This window comes from Syngnathus floridae, chromosome 17, assembly GCF_059516105.1.
Source record: "Syngnathus floridae isolate MCC-2025c chromosome 17, RoL_Sflo_1.0, whole genome shotgun sequence".
Lineage (NCBI taxonomy): Eukaryota > Metazoa > Chordata > Actinopteri > Syngnathiformes > Syngnathidae > Syngnathus > Syngnathus floridae.
In genome coordinates this window covers 1,378,828-1,397,321 of record NC_142429.1, presented here as the reverse complement: position 1 = coordinate 1,397,321, position 18,494 = coordinate 1,378,828, and the positions used below count along the sequence as shown (strand labels likewise).

At 44.1% G+C, this 18,494-nt stretch overlaps 2 long non-coding RNA genes across 2 annotated transcripts; one reads left to right on the top strand and one right to left on the bottom strand.

Annotated features, from left to right (window-relative positions):
• Positions 1-318: 318 nt before the first annotated feature.
• LOC148383137 (uncharacterized) lies at positions 319-17,242 on the bottom strand. The gene is made up of 3 exons (XR_015853404.1): positions 17,147-17,242; positions 15,627-16,699; positions 319-1,789 (listed from the first exon to the last, which is right to left on the bottom strand). It is a non-coding gene; the product is annotated as an uncharacterized LOC148383137 (long non-coding RNA).
• On the top strand, positions 10,661-12,169 carry LOC148383138 (uncharacterized). The gene is made up of 2 exons (XR_015853405.1): positions 10,661-10,782; positions 11,156-12,169. It is a non-coding gene; the product is annotated as an uncharacterized LOC148383138 (long non-coding RNA).
• Positions 17,243-18,494: the final 1,252 nt, after the last annotated feature.

Here is an 18,494-nt window from a genome sequence, read left to right as displayed (position 1 = left end):
TCAGCTGATTAGCCATTCGTTTAGCCAATGAAACGTCAGTGCAAACGAAACAACGGAGGGAGTCTGAGCGAGAGAACGAGAGAGAGAGCGAGAGAGGGGAAGGGGTGCCGTGTGTGTGCGTGTGTGCGACTGATTAACAGACTGCGTGATTGGACGCAGCAATGAGGAGTGTTAGGTTACGGATTCTAGTTATTGATCTGACTCCAAATTGCGATCAACACTTAACACATAAATTGCTATGTCCTAATCCACACACTGGCGCACCTAACAATTTTGCGAGTTCGTTCTGTCAAAGAGAAGACCAGTAGATCAATCAGACCAAATTTACCAATTGTTTATTCCTGACAAAGCGCACTAATACAGGCCTGGGTCCCGGGTCCCTCACACTAAAACTCGTGCGTTTTTGTGACCACCAAAAGACGACACATTCTTCCGGGTTGCCCAGTTTTAAAGAAACACAATATGAATATTAAAGCATGCAAAATATTGTGAGATGATTGGTCGATGGCCATCTCCTCCCCGGTCCAGTTGTCGCTGAGGTCAGACGGTTGGGTTTTCCCCTCGAAGCCGTGTCTCATAGACGTGCTGTTGTTCTCGTTCCTCACCGACCTTGAGGTGGTCTCCTCCGGTACTCCCTATCCAGGCCTATTCCACAACACTTCGAAGAAAACAAGTTCATGCAGTTTGCCTGCACATTCCTCGGCCCCCACCAATCCACACGAGCACTCCAATACTAGATATTAATATGATTATAAGTTTAACACAACCTCAAAAATATGTTTGCAAACTCCCAAAAGCACATTTCCCTTTATTCCCTCTCATGACCTCATTTATGAGGTCATCACCCGTTACTTTAGCAAACAGCTACCAGCGCGCTGTCGATCCTTCCTTCCCCCCGCTGCTCATGTTGAGTCACCAGGGTATATTGGCCCATCGGTGGCAACGGGCCAACGGTTTTCTCGATCAACCGGACAGTGAGTGACCTAATACATGGAATACAATAACAACTGCATAAAATCATAACTGTAGTAAAAATAGCCACAGCAACAAGCACAGACATGATGAGGCTTTTCTAGCTTCCGAACGTTTTTATCCAATCAGACCAAATATCGGTGTGTACACCTGAATGATCTTTCATCTTTTTGTTCAGTGTCCTTAGTCCTTCCAACGCCCTGGTCAGTCGGCCTCCTGGTGCCGTGTTGTTTGGGATGAAAGTACAACATGCATCACCAAACATTCCACACACACCATGTTCCTTAGCCAATAGCATGTCCAACGCAATTCTATTTTGGAACGCCATTAACGACGTTGCAGCCAATTGTTCATGAACTGCGGCAAATGATTCAGCTGTATAATTACCCATTCGTTGGAGATTGTAATGAACGTAATTAATACAGTCTACATTGTTATTGGGGGTGATCCATAGGAAGATACTTTCGAATCCCGAGGACACTTGATTAACGAGTTTATACTTATCTGGCACACCCCGGGGCACTCCTATAGTGTCAATATATGTTGGATCGTCGTCGCTCAACCACGGGGGCAAAATGTCTCTTTTGGCTCGCTTCAGGAGCCCCGCCAGTGGGGACTCCAGGTTCCAATTGAGATTCTGTATTTCAATGGGGACAACCACCACAGGCATTATCAACGACACGAGGGCACAGATACCTGATGCATTCTTCGGCAGGCGATCCTATAATTTGTCATCTCCACACCACAACCAGATGTCACTGGTCTTCCTCTGCTCCTTCCATCATTGCTGGGTGAATTCTGGCATGTCCTGTTAAAGCTTGAAAGCAAGTGAATTTGGAAAAAAACTTTGTATATCACAATTACAAATTGAAACCTACTCAGCCATTTCTATTTTACCACTCCCCCCCTTTGACACATTCACCCAACGTATCAAAAGGAACCTGCAAAGCGTCCCCTCTCATCACCACACTCATTGTAGCCAGGCCCACGGAACCTCTAGTTACCATCTGGGCCCCGGGACCATCACCCCAAGTCCTTGAAACTTGACTGTCCACCACACACACTCGGCAACACAAACAAAAATCATCGCACTCCTGTCAGTGAGCTTATAGCCCGGCTGACAGCGGACATTTGTACACACAAAAACAGACATCAAGTATCAAAATAAAAACAGTCATAAAATGAATCCTGGCGCCCGCGGATCATGTCCTGAAAACCACGTCATCAACAAGTTCATCATAAAAACCAAAAGGGCAAGGGTTAACATATTCTTGTAAATCCAACACAAACTTTCCACGAATGCAATCGACAACCTGCAAGAATGAAAACAAGTTACGCAAGCAACGCGCAATCCGCTCCTTGGCTGGTGGCTGATGCTGCAAAAAAAATCAAGTCACACAGAAAAACAAAGCAGAGCATGCTATTGTCGCAAACACGTTCAAGCGTCAAACAATTGGTCACTGTCCACCTAGTCCGTCACCCCGTCGGGTGAGCTCAAAGTCGTCACACGTCAAATCGTCCAAAGTCTTGCTGTTCGATACTAGTTCTGTCTTGTCTGACCATATCACTGAAATGGGCCTTCTCCATCACACCGTTTTGTTGTCGATGGTGCCCCTGATTGATCATTGAGCCATGGTTCCGGTCAGAACTCATCACTTACCAGTTCCAGACCCTCCAGTCTGTACCACCCCTTCAGGTGAGAGGAATTTTATCCTCAATTGCAAACACATCACCCCAACTTCAGACCTCTCTGGCCAATCATACTGCGCACACACAGTCATAGATGATCTCATGCGCACGCACCCATCCACACACTCGCAGATACACACATCCGTCTCTATCACTCAGCTCTCCTCCCACACTAAGCAAAGTTAGTATGTTAGTGTGCAGGCAAACATTGACTCCTAATAGTAACTATTCACATTTGGACATACTTGTCAACATGACCTATTGTAAAATCTCCAATTCAATTTTCCATAAACTCGCCCATCAGATTCATCGCAAATTGTCATATATGTCTATCTGGGGGGAGACGACTGTGGGACCCGCGTGTCAGGGGAGCCTCCATAACCTCAGATTGCTCCTACAAACTCGATCTCTATTAATTATCCTAATTAAATTCAATAAAGATGGGTCCGACTATTCCCTCTGGATTTTTACGTCATCATTTGGCTCTCCCCCTTTTTCCTGTTGTCTAGCTCAAATATGTTTCTCAGTCTGCTTCTCTTTATTGCCCCTCTTGGCGAGTCTAACTCGCCCCTTTTTCTCTTCCTAAAAATCCTGCCTGTCACACCATCCAGCACCTCTCCCTAGAATGGGCAGTTTTTAATGTAATTTACGTCATTGCTGTCCAGATCTTCTATCCTCAATCTCCCTTGCTGTCAATCCCTGTTAAAATGCCAAAATGCCCCTGTTCCTCTTGACCGAATCCACTTTAGTCCAAATGTCCTATTCTAAAATGTATCTAACTCGACTCCTACTTCTTAAGCCTGACGAGCCAAAATATCAGATCTCGCTCTTGTTTCTTACCGTTTTAGCCTATTTGTTTTATCCAAATCTGTTCAATCTCTGACTATGATGCTTTTCTCTGTAGCTCTACGCATTATTCAATTTTTATCAAATCTCCTCAGTTCTGTCAAACTCAGTGCACAATGAAGCTCCTGTCCACCTTGACCCAAGCTCCACCCAGTTTGGTAACGCCACAGCAAGGAGTGCGATTTGGCCGTCGGACACTTCCAACACCCCTGCATCCCAGAGGCCACACAGAGTGTCTTCCATGCCTTGGTCCGCCTCTTTCGGCCAACGATATTGAGGCCGTTTGATAGGCTGCGTCTCATCCATTTGGAGATCAATAGGGGCCACCGAATGACAAAACCCGACATCAAATGAACCCTGGGACCACAGTGTGTCGGGCAAGGCCGCCAGCATTACTTCAGCGTCCTCATGATCAGTTAACTCCCTACCGTGTGTGCGGGACACCAACATCATCTCCAGCAATCCTGTGTCTGCCATGGGTTGTTTAATTTGGTATGCATTCTGAGACTCAGACCAGTACAAATTAGGAATGTGAGTTTTCCGCCAATCGGTCTGTTGCAACAACTGCTTGACCATTGAGCCCAATTGTCTGGCCTCGTGTCCTGGGGCAAGAGCCAGCGAAATGTGTGGCACCCCTTTCTCTGTCATTTTGAACCACTGCATTTGTTCATATGTCAATTCAATTGCCGCTGCGACTCCCTCTTTACCAGTCAAAATGGATGATGAAGTTAAATCCCACATGTGCCCTTCAATTTCTTCAAACAAATCATCACTTTTTCGGTCATAATATAGAGTGCAATGCAAAGGATCAACAGGTGGGTGGTATGGCGCCAGTGAGCAGATCCAGGGCTTCCACAGTAGGTAGGTCGAGAACACACCGCCACCAGCAGGGGTCTCTAGCTCCAGCCTGGCCCAGTAGATGGTTGCAGTTTCTGCTTCTGCCGGTAGGGGCGCCATCAGCCACTGACCATGTTGTTGTAGCTGCTGTGAGCACTGGATGCTGACGCCATCTGGAAATTGAATAATCACTCCCTCTGGCCCACACAGAATTCTGGCTTGAACGGCTGACAGCAAGTCCCTTCCCATCAAGTTGATCGGAGTGTCGGTGGAATGGATGTATTCGTGCCACAGTCTACACACTGTCCGGGTGATCACAGTTTCAAGTGGTTTGGTAAAAGGCAGAGTACGTGGTTGTCCCGAGAAGCCGACTAAAGTTGTTGTTTTCTTTGACAGTGAGGGTACAGGAAGGGCAGTGTTTATTGATGAATAAGTTGCTCCTGTGTCCACCAGCATCTTCACAGGTTTTTCCTTCCACTGTCACATGAAGCATTGGCTCCGCCGGGCCACTGCTTTCCTGGCTCCCCGGGCAGCCCTATTCAAATTGTCCACACCAGAGATCATCATGTTGGTAGTACTGACCTCCGTGCGTTTGTGGGCGGGTGGCTCCGCGCGGTCGATACTGTGGCCATTCTTTTGCCCAGTGGTCGGTTTCGCCGCAGATGAAACATGCGTTGGGCGAATGGGGTTTGTATGCTGCCCTCCCCGGGTAAGCAGGTGCACTCCCTCCCCGGCTTCTGTATCCGCCCCGGAACTGGCCCCTTCCGCGCCCCACCACCTGAAGAGCCTGTGACATTTGCATTTCCTTTTTCTGTGGTTTAGACTGTTTAGCTTCACCATGCATTTTTGCCAACTGTAATTTCAACAACTGTTTGGATAATGCGTCTGTCTCGTTTTCAACTTTAGCTTGTGACTCAGTGAACATTCTGCAGTGATGCAAAAGATGACGTTTAAATCGTTCTTCGGCACAAACCAGAATGTCAGGATATGACATTAGCTGCTTCTTCACATCTGGCGGAAGTCCATCCAGCAGCGCCGTTCAGAAGAGCACCTCTGCCTCGTGCGTGAGAGCCGGATGGCGACCTGTGGTTTCAATCCAACTCTCCACACATGTTACATAATGTTGTGCAGGTGACATTTTCACATCATAAGGAAACATAGTGGGGGCCAGATCGGTGGGTTGTGGGAAAGTCAATTTAATGTTTTCAAACAGGGGCGCTGCTACTTGTGGCAAGGGCACCTTCCTCCCCAGTCTCGTTGTGCCTGCTGCTTCCTCAATTGCCTGCAGTTGCACTAGGGAGCATGCTCCTGCCAACATCTGGCGCATGTCACCGAGTGTACAGCTCTGCCCACTCATCAGAGCCAAAAATTTGTTTAGCCGCACCTTGCCTCCTCTGTGAAGTGGGGGCATATTTTCCATTATCGCGGTCACATCACGGAGCACCATGGGCTCGTAGTGCTGACCGCCCGATGTGGTCACCAGCGGACACATCAATTCATTTTTCTGCACCTCGGCCTGTGTCATCTGTCCCTGACCACTCCGCAAATTATATTTTCTCCGTGTCTCTCTCTCTCTCTCTCTCTCTGTTGCCCATTTTAACATCTGCGCTTCCTGTCTACGCTGCTCATCGGCTTGATCAATTTTCTTTTTTAGCTCCTCATTCTCGGCAGTAAGTCTATGCCAGCTTTCTCCTTTCGTCACATTGGACGGTTGAGGGCTCAGACCGGGGGTGGAGGTGTCCACGCGGGATGTGTCCACGCGGGATGTGTCCACGCGGGATGTGTCCCCCTCCCGGGCCCGTCGCCTCTCTTTATTTACTGCTTGTTCAATCAACTGTACAATACTCTGATCCGCCCTTTCGCCTTCGCCCTCGACATCCACTACCATCCTGCCACCCAACGTCACCACCGGAGCCATTACTCCGGGGTCGCCGTACGGCGGCGGTCCAACATAGCTCACTCCGAGTTTCGGGGCACTCGGGTGTGTCACATCATGCAAAGATGGATAAATGCCCTTGTATTCATTTCTTTCCTTGTCTATTTTCACCGCTTTCTCTACCCTTCTTTCTCATGCTCTTGTTAGCCTGCAATTGTCCAAATAAAAAATGTTATTTTCTTTTAACTGTCTTTCTTTTGAACCTCTAAATCGCTCGTGTTGCTAACCTAACCTAACCTTAAAGAAAGGACAAACAGATTACTCCCAATAGCTCCTCATTATTTACGAGTTAGCCCCCCTTTCTTGAACATTCTCTGATCCATGCCGTCTTCCTCCTCACACGCCTGCACCCACACAGGGTGTGCACATAAACGCACACACCGAGCGCGCACACAACCGCTCAATCTCACTGCTTCAAACATTCACTGAGAAACTCACACTGTCCCTGCCCAACCCGGGCTATAGCACCCCCCGTGCGAGGGGGGGGTCGCGGCATCAATGTTGACCGGTTACAGGCAGGCCATTTCCTGCAACAATCATGATGCCGGCCCACCGCCCGCACAAGCATAGCACAGGCCCACACGCACAGCCCAGACCCGCGACTACGCGCGAGTGCAGGCACGCTCATCAGTCTCAACCTCTCAAAGGGCAGGCCAACTTTGCTGTTGCGCCCTTCATCATGTTCACATTCGACATCTTTCAATGTCTTCTACACAACATTTGTTGTCTCTTATTCTCATCCTATCAAGCCATCGTTCTAGTAACTTTCTGTCACACACCTTATTTTCTCTACTGCCACACCTTGCTCATCTTAGTTTCTCTAACCAACTTAAACACACCATTGTCCACTTCTCAATTTCCCTATTATCGCTCAAAAGCCTCCTAAACATTCTCCATTACTGATTTCTTCCATAGAACACACATCTCACTCACACACACTCATATACACACCCACTCATGAGGATCCTCTGCACGCACACACACTCTTCCCCCAATTTGGTTCATTTTGGATATTTTAGCGGTCTGATCTCTCACAGGAGGAACTGTTACCACCGGATATTTTTTGAGGAGGCCTCACTTCCCCTCGGGGATCTCTAAAAAACCCCAGCTATTTGAATACGATCGTCACCGCACCCTTGTCCGCCACGACGAAGCACTAGGTCCCTGACCTATCCGTAGTACGCGTAAGTCCCTGACTTTACCGTACATGTTACACACGTAAGTTCCAAACTTATTCACCGTATGTATCTTAACTTCATGCACACCTTATTTGATCTGAACGACAGTCTCCTCTTAAATTTCCTCTTTCAATTTGCAGCATTTCGACTTATAGTAACAGGTATTCTGCTTACCTTATTGGTGATGAGCTCAGGGTTTAGGAGACGTCGTACCAGCTCAACGTTGTGCGCTTATTCCAAACGGTTCGCCGACCGGGAGACAGTGTCCCTGACACTGTCCGGTGTCTTGGCTAAAGACCACGAGTTGTCAATTACCCTTCTCTTGACATCACGTCCGCGGTCACCAAGAAATTGTTAGGTTATGGATTCTAGTTATTGATCTGACTCCAAATTGCGATCAACACTTAACACATAAATTGCTATGTCCTAATCCACACACTGGCGCACCTAACAATTTTGCGAGTTCGTTCTGTCAAAGAGAAGACCAGTAGATCAATCAGACCAAATTTACCAATTGTTTATTCCTGACAAAGCGCACTAATACAGGCCTGGGTCCCGGGTCCCTCACACTAAAACTCGTGCGTTTTTGTGACCACCAAAAGACGACACATTCTTCCGGGTTGCCCAGTTTTAAAGAAACACAATATGAATATTAAAGCATGCAAAATATTGTGAGATGATTGGTCGATGGCCATCTCCTCCCCGGTCCAGGTGTCGCTGAGGTCAGACGGTTGGGTTTTCCCCTCGAAGCCGTGTCTCATAGACGTGCTGTTGTTCTCGTTCCTCACCGACCTTGAGGTGGTCTCCTCCGGTACTCCCTATCCGGGCCTATCCCACAACACTTCGAAGAAAACAAGTTCATGCAGTTTGCCTGCACATTCCTCGGCCCCCACCAATCCACACGAGCACTCCAATACTAGATATTAATATGATTATAAGTTTAACACAACCTGAAAAATATGTTTGCAAACTCCCAAAAGCACATTTCCCTTTAGGAGTCATCTGTCTGTCACCAATGTTTTGTTGAGTAAAGTTGTATTTGTTGTCATACTTGTACACTTGTGGAGATGCTGTTACTGAGTAGGAGGTGGAGCAACTGTTTATTTAAAACTGAGTAATCGTTCATTTATTTCACATTAAACTTAATTTGAGTCAGTCAAATTTTGTCTCTCTGGGAGGGGCCTGGACGACTTTAGTTAGGGGGCCCTTGACACATTTTTGCTTGCTTTTTTTACAGTTAAAGTCCCAATGATCGTCACACACACATCTGGGTGTGGTGAAATTTGTCCCCTGTATTTAACCCATCCCTGTGTGATTTTGATCCATACCCTGGGGGAGAGGGGAGCAGTGAGCAGCAGCGGTGCTGCGCTCGGGAATCATTTGGTGATCAAACCCCCCAATTCCAACACTTAATGCTGAGTGCCAAGCAGGGAGGCAACGGGTCCTATTTTTATAGTCTTAGGTATGAACCCACAACCTTCCAGTCTCAGGGCGGACACTCTACCTCTACCACTAGGCCACTGAGCTCTGATTTTCAAGCCTTTAAATGTGATAACTGCCTCCATTATTAACAGAAGGATAAAACTTGTACACCGTTTGGATCCTTTTTTGCAACTCTTTCCACTGACACGTGCGGGAAATGAAAGGGTTCAACTTGGCCTTGTTAGGCTCTCCAGAAGGGGGCGTCCAACAAATGTGTTCACTTTTGTCACAACGCTTTTGTCTCCATGCAGCCCATCGCGTTTCCTTTGTCATTTTCTTTGTCATATGTTGCGCCATGGGAGCCTCTTACTGCTTTAGCGCGTCACGATAAAACCTATCATAGATTGTAAAAATAAACTACTATAAATTGTAAGCTGCCGCTGCGGGAAGCTCCGCTCCGCTCTGCTCTGCTGAACTGTGCTGCCAGCTGGGTTCTCCCGCAGTAACTTGTATTTGTCCGTCACACTAACACCCGGCCGCGTTTGTCAATCATTTTCCCGTCGTGGGGTGGGGCCACCACAATCAATGGCAACGCACCCCCCGCGTTGCCATTGATTGTGGTGGCCATTTATTGTGGCCATTGGGATGGGAGCCGCGGCCACTGCCTCGTTTCGCCTACGACTGTAATCGTTACGAAGCGGTCAAGTCCTGAATTTCTCATTCCGTTAGACACTGCTGAACTGACAACTGACAAGAGAAACACGCTCAGGGTTCGTAGGGCAGGCGTTCTTGAATAGAATGCTTTGACTAGATTTCTGCAGTAGCACCAGTGATGTTTTCTTTTGATGACTTACAATTGACGGACTGGTGAAATTTACTTTTTAAGCTGTATTTTATTTGTCCCCTTTTTACTTTATTTTAAAGTATTTATTTTAAAACTACACCCATTCAATGGGGTTGATCTTGAATGACGTCACGTTCACTCAAATATTATTCAGTGGATGCGAAAGGTTCGACAAACGTTGGAATGGTGACAACAGCTGCAAGAGACGACAGTTGGAACCTTCACGAGGTGTCTCTTGGGAGGCCACCCCCGCCTCTGCGAATCTAATAAAACCACCCAGAGATGTCACAGAGGAATGCACTTCTCTTCGTTTTTCATCCAGCCAGAGCTGTCCGTCCTGCCCCACATCTCCGGCAACTCCTCCTAAGGGCAGGCAACGTCGAGGGGAACCCGGGCCCTATTTTTTGCCCTGGCTGCTCTAAGGCGATCCGTCATGACTTCATCCCGCGAGTCTGCATCGCTTGCCGACAGAGTTTCCACAGGACCTGTAGCGGCCTGACCCGAGCACAGTCATCAAGGCTTTCTCTGCGGATCCTGCCCTGGAAATGCCATCGTGCCGTCACCTACACATTCAGTCTACGTGGGACCGAAAGGTAAATCCTGTGTTTGCAAAATCTCCCCTCCACCATTTCGCCCACCCCCTGCTCTAACTGCCCCAACAAATCCCACCGCTCTTGCTTTGGCCTATCTCGCTCCCAAACCTACACAAACTGGCTATGCCCAAACTGCTCGCCTATCTTATCACCACAAAACCTTTTATCGCAACCATCCTCATCCACCACCCAAGCACCAGCGACAATACAACAACAACAACAAGCTATAAACACTAACTGTCCTATCTGTTAAAAAAAACTTGTTGTATTGCATTCCCCCTGTCATGTCTTTGAAGTCTGTGCATGTCTTTGTAGTCTGTGATCATTAAGATAGAGTAGGTCCCGTGACTAGAATCAGGAAGTAAGCGCATGTTTCAGCACAGTGTTGAAAGAGAACGCTGCTCCTTCTATTCTCTCCTGCAGTTCGGCAAAACTACTACCTACATTTTGTGTTATGTATCTTTGGTATGTATCTTTGTTTATTATGGATCGAAATAGATCTTTAGAGTTCTGAAATGATAGTTTTCAGTGATGTTAGACGATAGGATAAAAGCATGATTGAGATTTCATATCGATTTAATTCATTTAGTTCGTATGACTGATGACACAATGTGGTTTGTGTTCTCCCAGTTTCACCCTTTCCCTTGTTATTAAACCTGGAGTCAACCTTCAACCTGGCCTTCAGAGTCTTAATGAGTGAAAGTGGTTGAGCTTACTGTCTTTGGATATTCAACATATTTGGAGGGCAGGATACCCCCCTTACCTGTAGATCCTGCAAGCGCGGCTTCCATGTCAAATGCACCCCCAAAACACAACATGCGCTGACTCTACTTTGCAGGAACAACAACTGGTGCTGCCAAAGCTGTCAAGATCTTAAACCCTCCCGCCCACAACAAGCTACTGATAGGACTACCGATCTCCCAGCATCACATAAAACAACACTCACCATACCACAATGGAACTGTGATTACCTGGCAACAAAGATTACCGAACTCCAAGAGGTGACGGCACGTCTGAACATCGACCTCATCCTCCAGCAAGAAACGAAACTGGGACTCGAGGACCCAACGCCTACCTGGCTTCAACGCGATTCATCAAGATCGTGAAGGCTCAGGCACAACACTACGACGAGACGGGGGTCTTCTTATCTACCTGAGATCCGGCATCCCCTACTCCATTCTTCCCTCGACTCCCTCAGGTTCCCTCGAACTCCAACACCTGCACATCCCCATCGCCCGTAGGCGTCACCTCTCCCTTGTGAACGCCTACATCCCCCCGGCGACATCGGAACAGTGTCAGATCCACCAAGACTCCACCTGGCTGCCTACAGAAAAGGGCCTTATCTGCGGGGATTTCAATGAACACCACACAGCCTGGGATGAATTTGCAAAGGCAGATGCCAGGGGTAATGCCATCCACCAATGGGTCGACGATCATGACAAAACTCTCCTTAATGACTGTCAAGTTATGTCAATGTTTCACCCAGTTCTTGCTTAAACTTGAAAAAAGCCTGGTCTGAAGAATGCAAAGGGAGAACTCCAATCCTCATTTAGTTTTCCTTTAATTGGGTTCCAGTTTGCATTCCATTTAGGTCCCAATTAAAGTTGTAATGTAGATCGTACTTCAGGTTGATAACCTTTAGTTTAGTTTTAGTTTAGTTTTAGTTTATTGTTTAGCACAAATAACAGTGCAAGGAGGGAGACGAAGCCTAGGGCTTGTAAGAAGCTCCTCTCCTGTTATATATATACAAACAAAGTGCAGAAACAAACAAAGTGCTGTGCAGTCAAATGTCATTCAAGTGTTTAAGAAAAGAAAAAAAAAAAAAAAATATATATATATATATATATATATATATATATATATATATATATATAAGTAAATAAACAAAAGCATAACAAGCTAAAATTATTTTTTTCATATTTATATATGCATATATACGAGTGTGTATGTATACATACATAAACAGATACATGATACAAAAATAAGAAACAAGCAAAACAAAATAGACACTTATCGATGTTGAAGCAATCAAAGAGATACCAGATAGGAATAGCTAAAAGGGAAACAGAAGAACTGTAAACAGAAAATAACAAAACAAAACAAGGAAGAATCTGAGTCAAAATTGTGGATTAAGTTGATGATCATAGTATGGATCAGCTGAGTGCGGTGGAGTAATTATGGACTGATAGGATCATGAGTGGAGAAGGTGGTGTTTCAGGTGCTTTGTAAAAGCAGCCTGTGCAGATATGGATCGGATATGGATTGGTAGCTTATTCCAGAGTGAGGGCCCTCTAAAGTGGATATTATATTGATGGCGTGATGTTCGACAGAAAGGTGGGTGAAGATTGTCCCTCTGACTTGTTGGATAAGAATGAAAGTCTGATGCAAATGTGAAGAAATTATGAAAAGTAGCTGGAAGACAGTGTTTCCTATATATGTATTTATGGATGAGTAGACAAGTTTGATGAATGTTTACTTTATCAATTGGCAGTAATGAATAATTTCTAAACAGTGGTGCCGATGGTTCATATCTATTTGAAAAAGAGATTATTCTTAGGAATTTCTTTTGTAAGATGAGTAATTTGTTGAGGTATGTTGGATATGTGGCTGCCCAGATTATGTTGCAGTAATTGAGTAAAGGAAACAGGAAACTATAATACAGAGTGAGATGAGCAGAAGGATGGACCAAGGGACAAACTTTTCGTAAAATACCTAGCATTTTCATAGATCTTTTGCAAACCAAATCAATGTGTTCGGACCAATTTAAGTGTTCGTCTACTATAACTCCTAGGAATTTGGTGCTAGTAACTTGATGGATTTTGTTATTGTTTATGTAAATTTTGGTCTGTTCTTTGGGGTAAGATTTGTTTATATTGCAGAAGATCATGAAGTTACATTTTTTTATATTTAGTGTCAACTTATTTATTTTGAACCATTTTGTAATAGTGTACAACTCAGCATTCACACTTGCAATGAGGGAATTAAAATCATCGTTGGTGGCAATGAGGTTGGTATCATCCGCAAATAACAAAGGGAGAAAATTTGAACAAGACATGGAAAAATCATTTATGTACACCAAAAATAATAGAGGACCCAATTTTGAGCCCTGCGGGATCCCAAATAGTATTTTAGATCTGTTGGAAGAACAACCATTTAACTATACATATTGTTCTCTGTTGGCAAGATAGTTTGTGAACCATTTCAGGGCAGAATCCTTCACTCCATATCTCTCTAGCTTAGCGATAAGGATCTTATGGTCGACAGTATCAAATGCTTTAGTTAGATCTAGAAAGACACCAAGAGCTAATTTCTTATTGTCAAGAGCTGTTGAGATATGGTTGACAAGCTGAAGCAGTGCATGCTCAGTGGAAATCTTTTTGCGGAAACCATATTGATGCTTGTAAAGAATATTCTTTGTTACTAGGTGCTTTGCCAATCTTGAATAAACCATTTTTTCTACAATCTTGGAGAAGCATGGAAGAATGGATATAGGCCGAAAATTACCATATTCATTTGTCTCGCCAGCTTTGAAAATAGGAATGACTTTAGCAATTTTTAGTTCTTGGGGTACAATGCCAAATTTTAAAGATAAGGAGAAAATGTATGTTATTGGGATTATTATTGAATGGATGATTCTCTTAATAAGTAAGCTTCTGATCTTGTCATGGCCAGGGACCGAGTTTTTCAAGCTCATGACAATGCTGTAAACTTCCTCAACACTAGGAGGGTCAAGAATGGAGAGTGAAGGAAACTGCCCTTTAATTAGGCAACAGGGGCTTGTATCAGAGGTTGAGAAGCTAGATGCCAAGGTAGCGCCAACATTTACGAAGAAATCATTGAAACCATTAGAAATATCTACTGGGTTTGAATGGGCTCCATTTTTCCCCAGCATCTCATTTGGGGTAGATGTTTTAGATTTTTTGCGATGTAATAAATGGTTGATAAGATTCCATGTTGTTTTGATGTCACCAGAGGCTTGAGTAAATTTATCAGCATAGTAAGTTTGTTTGGTTTTCCTTAGTAATACTGTAAATTTATTTTTATATTTATTGTATGTTTCTATATTTATAGGAGTGGGATTTGCAATAGATTTTCTATAAAGTTTATTTTTTTTACGTGAAGATTTTTTTAGTTCATCCGTTATCCATGGTTTCCCTTTGGAGTTATTTTTACGATTAGAAATTAAAGGAAATGAGGACTCTAATTCATTTGTGAGTATTGTTAGAAAGGAGTGATAGACTTTGTTGACATCTTGCAACAGGATAACCTCATCCCATGACACAGAGCTGATGATAGATATAAAAGATACCATGTTTTTCTCGGTAAATTTGCGGAATTTCATTTGATCACCAGTATAACCTTTGATTTTTGGACCACTATCATTGTGGATGAAATTGAAGACAGGAAGATGATCAGATACATCACAGATCAACAGGCCAGATGTTATTTTGTAGTCTACAGAATTAAATAAAATGTTCTCAATGAGAGTGGCCGTTGAGCTTGTGATCCTGGAGGGTTTGTTAATAAGAGGGAAAAAGTTACTGGAGTATAATGTATTAAGGAAGTCTGCTGTATGTGACTGCTTAGTTTCAAGTAAATTAATATTATAGTCACCAAGTAGGACACACAATTTATTTTCTTTGTTTATGATTTCTAGAGTGGAGTCGAGGGCCTCATTGAAAGTGATTTTATCAGAGTCTGGTGGTCTATATATACATCCAATTATCACATTTTTGTTGGAGTGAGCAAGATGAAAGTTCTATAAACACAGATTCTGCTACAGTCATATCAAAGTTACCACTTAGATCCTTTCTGGGAGAGAAATTTAAATTATCAATCACATACAGTGAGACTCCTCCACCTTGCTTGTTTGGTCTACATGAGTGTATAGGAGTGTAGTGAGAGAGAGGGTAGCTAGATGTATTATCAACCATCCAGGTTTCAGTAAGAGCTATTACTGAAAAGGAATGTGTTAAGGTTGATGAATAGGTTTGCAGACCATCATGATTTTCAGAGATACTCCGTACATTAAAGTGGACAGTGGAGAATACATTTGTTAGGCAGTGGCCAGGAGGAGTATTGCACAGTTTGTTAAACATATCTTCAGAAAAATATTCACATGACAATTCAACAGATTTTAGGGAAGTGTAATTAGTATCTGGGTTCAAGAAGGACTCATAAATACCAGCAGTAACATTCTCTAGGTCAAATGAATTAAATAATAAAGAGTCTAGATTCGGTGGGACAGAAATTCCTGCATTATTGAGAGTGTCACTGGATGGCATGAAGGGTGTAAGGGGACGGTCTACCTGAGTTGGATGTCCTCCCCGCCAGTTTCTGTTTGCCATGTTGTGCTCCGCTGTAATCCACCATTCTCATCAGGAGGGTCCAATAGGTACCAGTTTATGGTCATCAGTTCAGCCATTGTAGATGTTAGGTTGCACCAGGCCATAGATCTTCAGTTCTTCCAGTTCACTCACAACGAGGGTTTTGTCATCTTCTGGTGTTGCTCCGTTTGTTTTAATCCATACTTAGCAGTTTCTGACCCACGTTGCGAGAATCTTGTTTTCCTTCTTCAGTTTGCGTGCGTTCCAGGCTATCTCAGCATTCTTCGTAGTGAGGTGTTCATTTAGGTAAACACCCGTTCCTTTTAGTTTCCTCCCTTGCTTCAAAAGATCCACTTTATGTTTCCTATTGACGAACCGAATGATAATTTTCGGAGCATCTTTTGGTCGTTTTCGGTTTCTTGGGAGTGTGTGACAAGCGGCAATGTTTCCTTTCTGGAGATCCATATGCTTACTCTCGAAAAACTGTACTACCTGATTTTCCAGCGTTGACAGTTCGTCCGATGGAGAGTCATCTGTCGAGGGATCCGGAGGACCCGCCGCCCTGGCATAGGAGCGGTGTGTTGTTTTAAGACCAGTGATTATGAGGTCTTCTTGTCGGGAGTACTGCTCCAGTGCATCTACTCTCTGTACAAGCGACAGGATTTTCTCATCTTTCTCCTTGGATAATTTCTTAAGCTCCGTTAGTTCAGACGTTAGCTGGAGCAGGGTGGCTTGCTGCTCTAAGAGTGTGGTAAGGTCTTGCCGTATCAAGTCAATGGATGATTTGAGTTCATCGTAGCCCTCATTTTTTTTGGGCGGCATGGCGAAACGTTTGGAAATGAAAACCAGCTAGCCGCTAGAACTCACCTACCTCAACCTTGTCTGGAAGGGACAGGTAGGTTTCTTCGTGGTTAAGACACCAAAAAGTTAAAATAATCGCTCTTTCTTTCTTACGTAGAGCTTTCAATGCTTGGCGCACCTCAGCAATTTGCTTCTTCCAAAAGCTGTTAGCTTAGTAAGACGACTTCTCCCGACAGCTCCGACGAGTTCAGCTGCTGCACAGGAAAAATCCAACTTTAGAGCAATGTGTTCATGTGTTCATTAACTCTCTGTCTATTTTGCCACGTTAACTTCCAACTATAGCAATGAGATTGCAGTCTGACCGCTATTCCTTTCAAACAGCAACGATGAGCAATCAGTAATTTGTGCGCATCATCATCCCTGATTTGCCTTTGTTTGTTGTGCTGACAACAACTTTAAACAAGTAAAGAAAATAAAGAATGTAAAAAAACATTTGTCTCATTGTAATTCAAACTAAACATTTGTCTATTTTTGTAATTCAAAATAAACATTTGTCTGTTCTTATAATTCAAAATAAACATTTGTCTAAATTGACACACTTAAACTTTGAAACAGGTACTCGAACTTCACATTTCAACTTAATTTGACCATTCAAATCGATAAAGTTACTCAACAATCAATACAAATGTCCATTTTCATACCAGTTGCGTCTTGACTGTGAGCTGAGTGATGTTTCGTTGTTTGTTCCAGTGCTACCAAATATTTCTCCTTTGTTCATTGCTCTCCATGCCTTGCCGGCTACAGGAAGTATATAGGTAGTTCCAGGGCTCAAGGGTTGGACTGTTTTGTCTGAGAGTTTAATCTTTCTCTGCCCCCTGCAGGTTGGGAGGTTTGGAGCTGATTGCAAGTTGCCTGTTTCTGAGTATCTGTTTGAGTGAATGTGGCTTTCACCTCTGAGTTGACATGACAACAAGCCTGACCAACAAGGAGCAGGCCTGAGCGCTCCCGACCTTACGATAGCGGACCCCTCTACGGCCGAGCACTTTTGCTAGGAACCGATCGACAAAATGGCGTCTAACCACAGGCCTATTTTGATTACCGTAATTTCCGGACTTTAAGCCGCGACTTTTTTTCCCAAATTTTGAACCCTGCGGCTTATACTCAGGTGCGTCTTATATTAGATTTTTTTTGTGATTTTTGTGAGGACTTGGTCACTTTTATACACTCGTAAAAAGGCTGCGGACCACTGTTGTGCGGTATCTTGAAGAAAAAAACAACAAAAATACTATTTTGAAACACTACTATGGCTGCTGCTTATTCTGGTTGTCTTGCTTGTGACTATTATGAGCTTTAGTAGGAATGCACGCTAGGTGACTTGCGTCAAAGGGCTCTAAACCAGGGGTGTCAAACTCATTTCTTTCACGGGCCGCATTGTAGTCATAACTTCTTTCGGAGGGCCATTATGACTGTCAACCCAAATAAATGTATAAGCATATTATCATATTATATACAGTAAAAGCTACAAAACAAACTGAAAAATAACTCGTTTTCAAATCAGACGAGTAAAAACTGGTCAAAAAAAGATATTATTAAAAGTGAAGACAATTTGCAATTCTAGTAATGACACACGAATTTGATGCACAATTTGTCTTCGCAGGCCACATAGCGGGCCGTATCTGGCCCCCAGGCCTTGAGTTTGACACCTGTGCTCTAAACCCTTTCTCTTACTCTGCCATGTGACTCAGAGATTACACAAAGCAGTGGCGCTGTTTGGACCATCTGCATTGTATTAAAACCCAATCAATCAGCATTTAAATTCAATTCTTCTGACATTTTGCTCACCAAAAATAAGTTGTAATGAATGTGAACTTTTAATGCATTTTATTCAGAAGGTTACTTTGAACCCTGAGCCTTAAATGGCGGCGTGGCGTACTTATGGATTTTTATGGCCTCCAGCCTCCAGGGGGCGGTCTAGCAGGAAGCAAGAGCGAGACAGACTAAGAAGAAATAATGCGCCGAAGAAGACGTGCTAGTTTGTGTTTACAACAT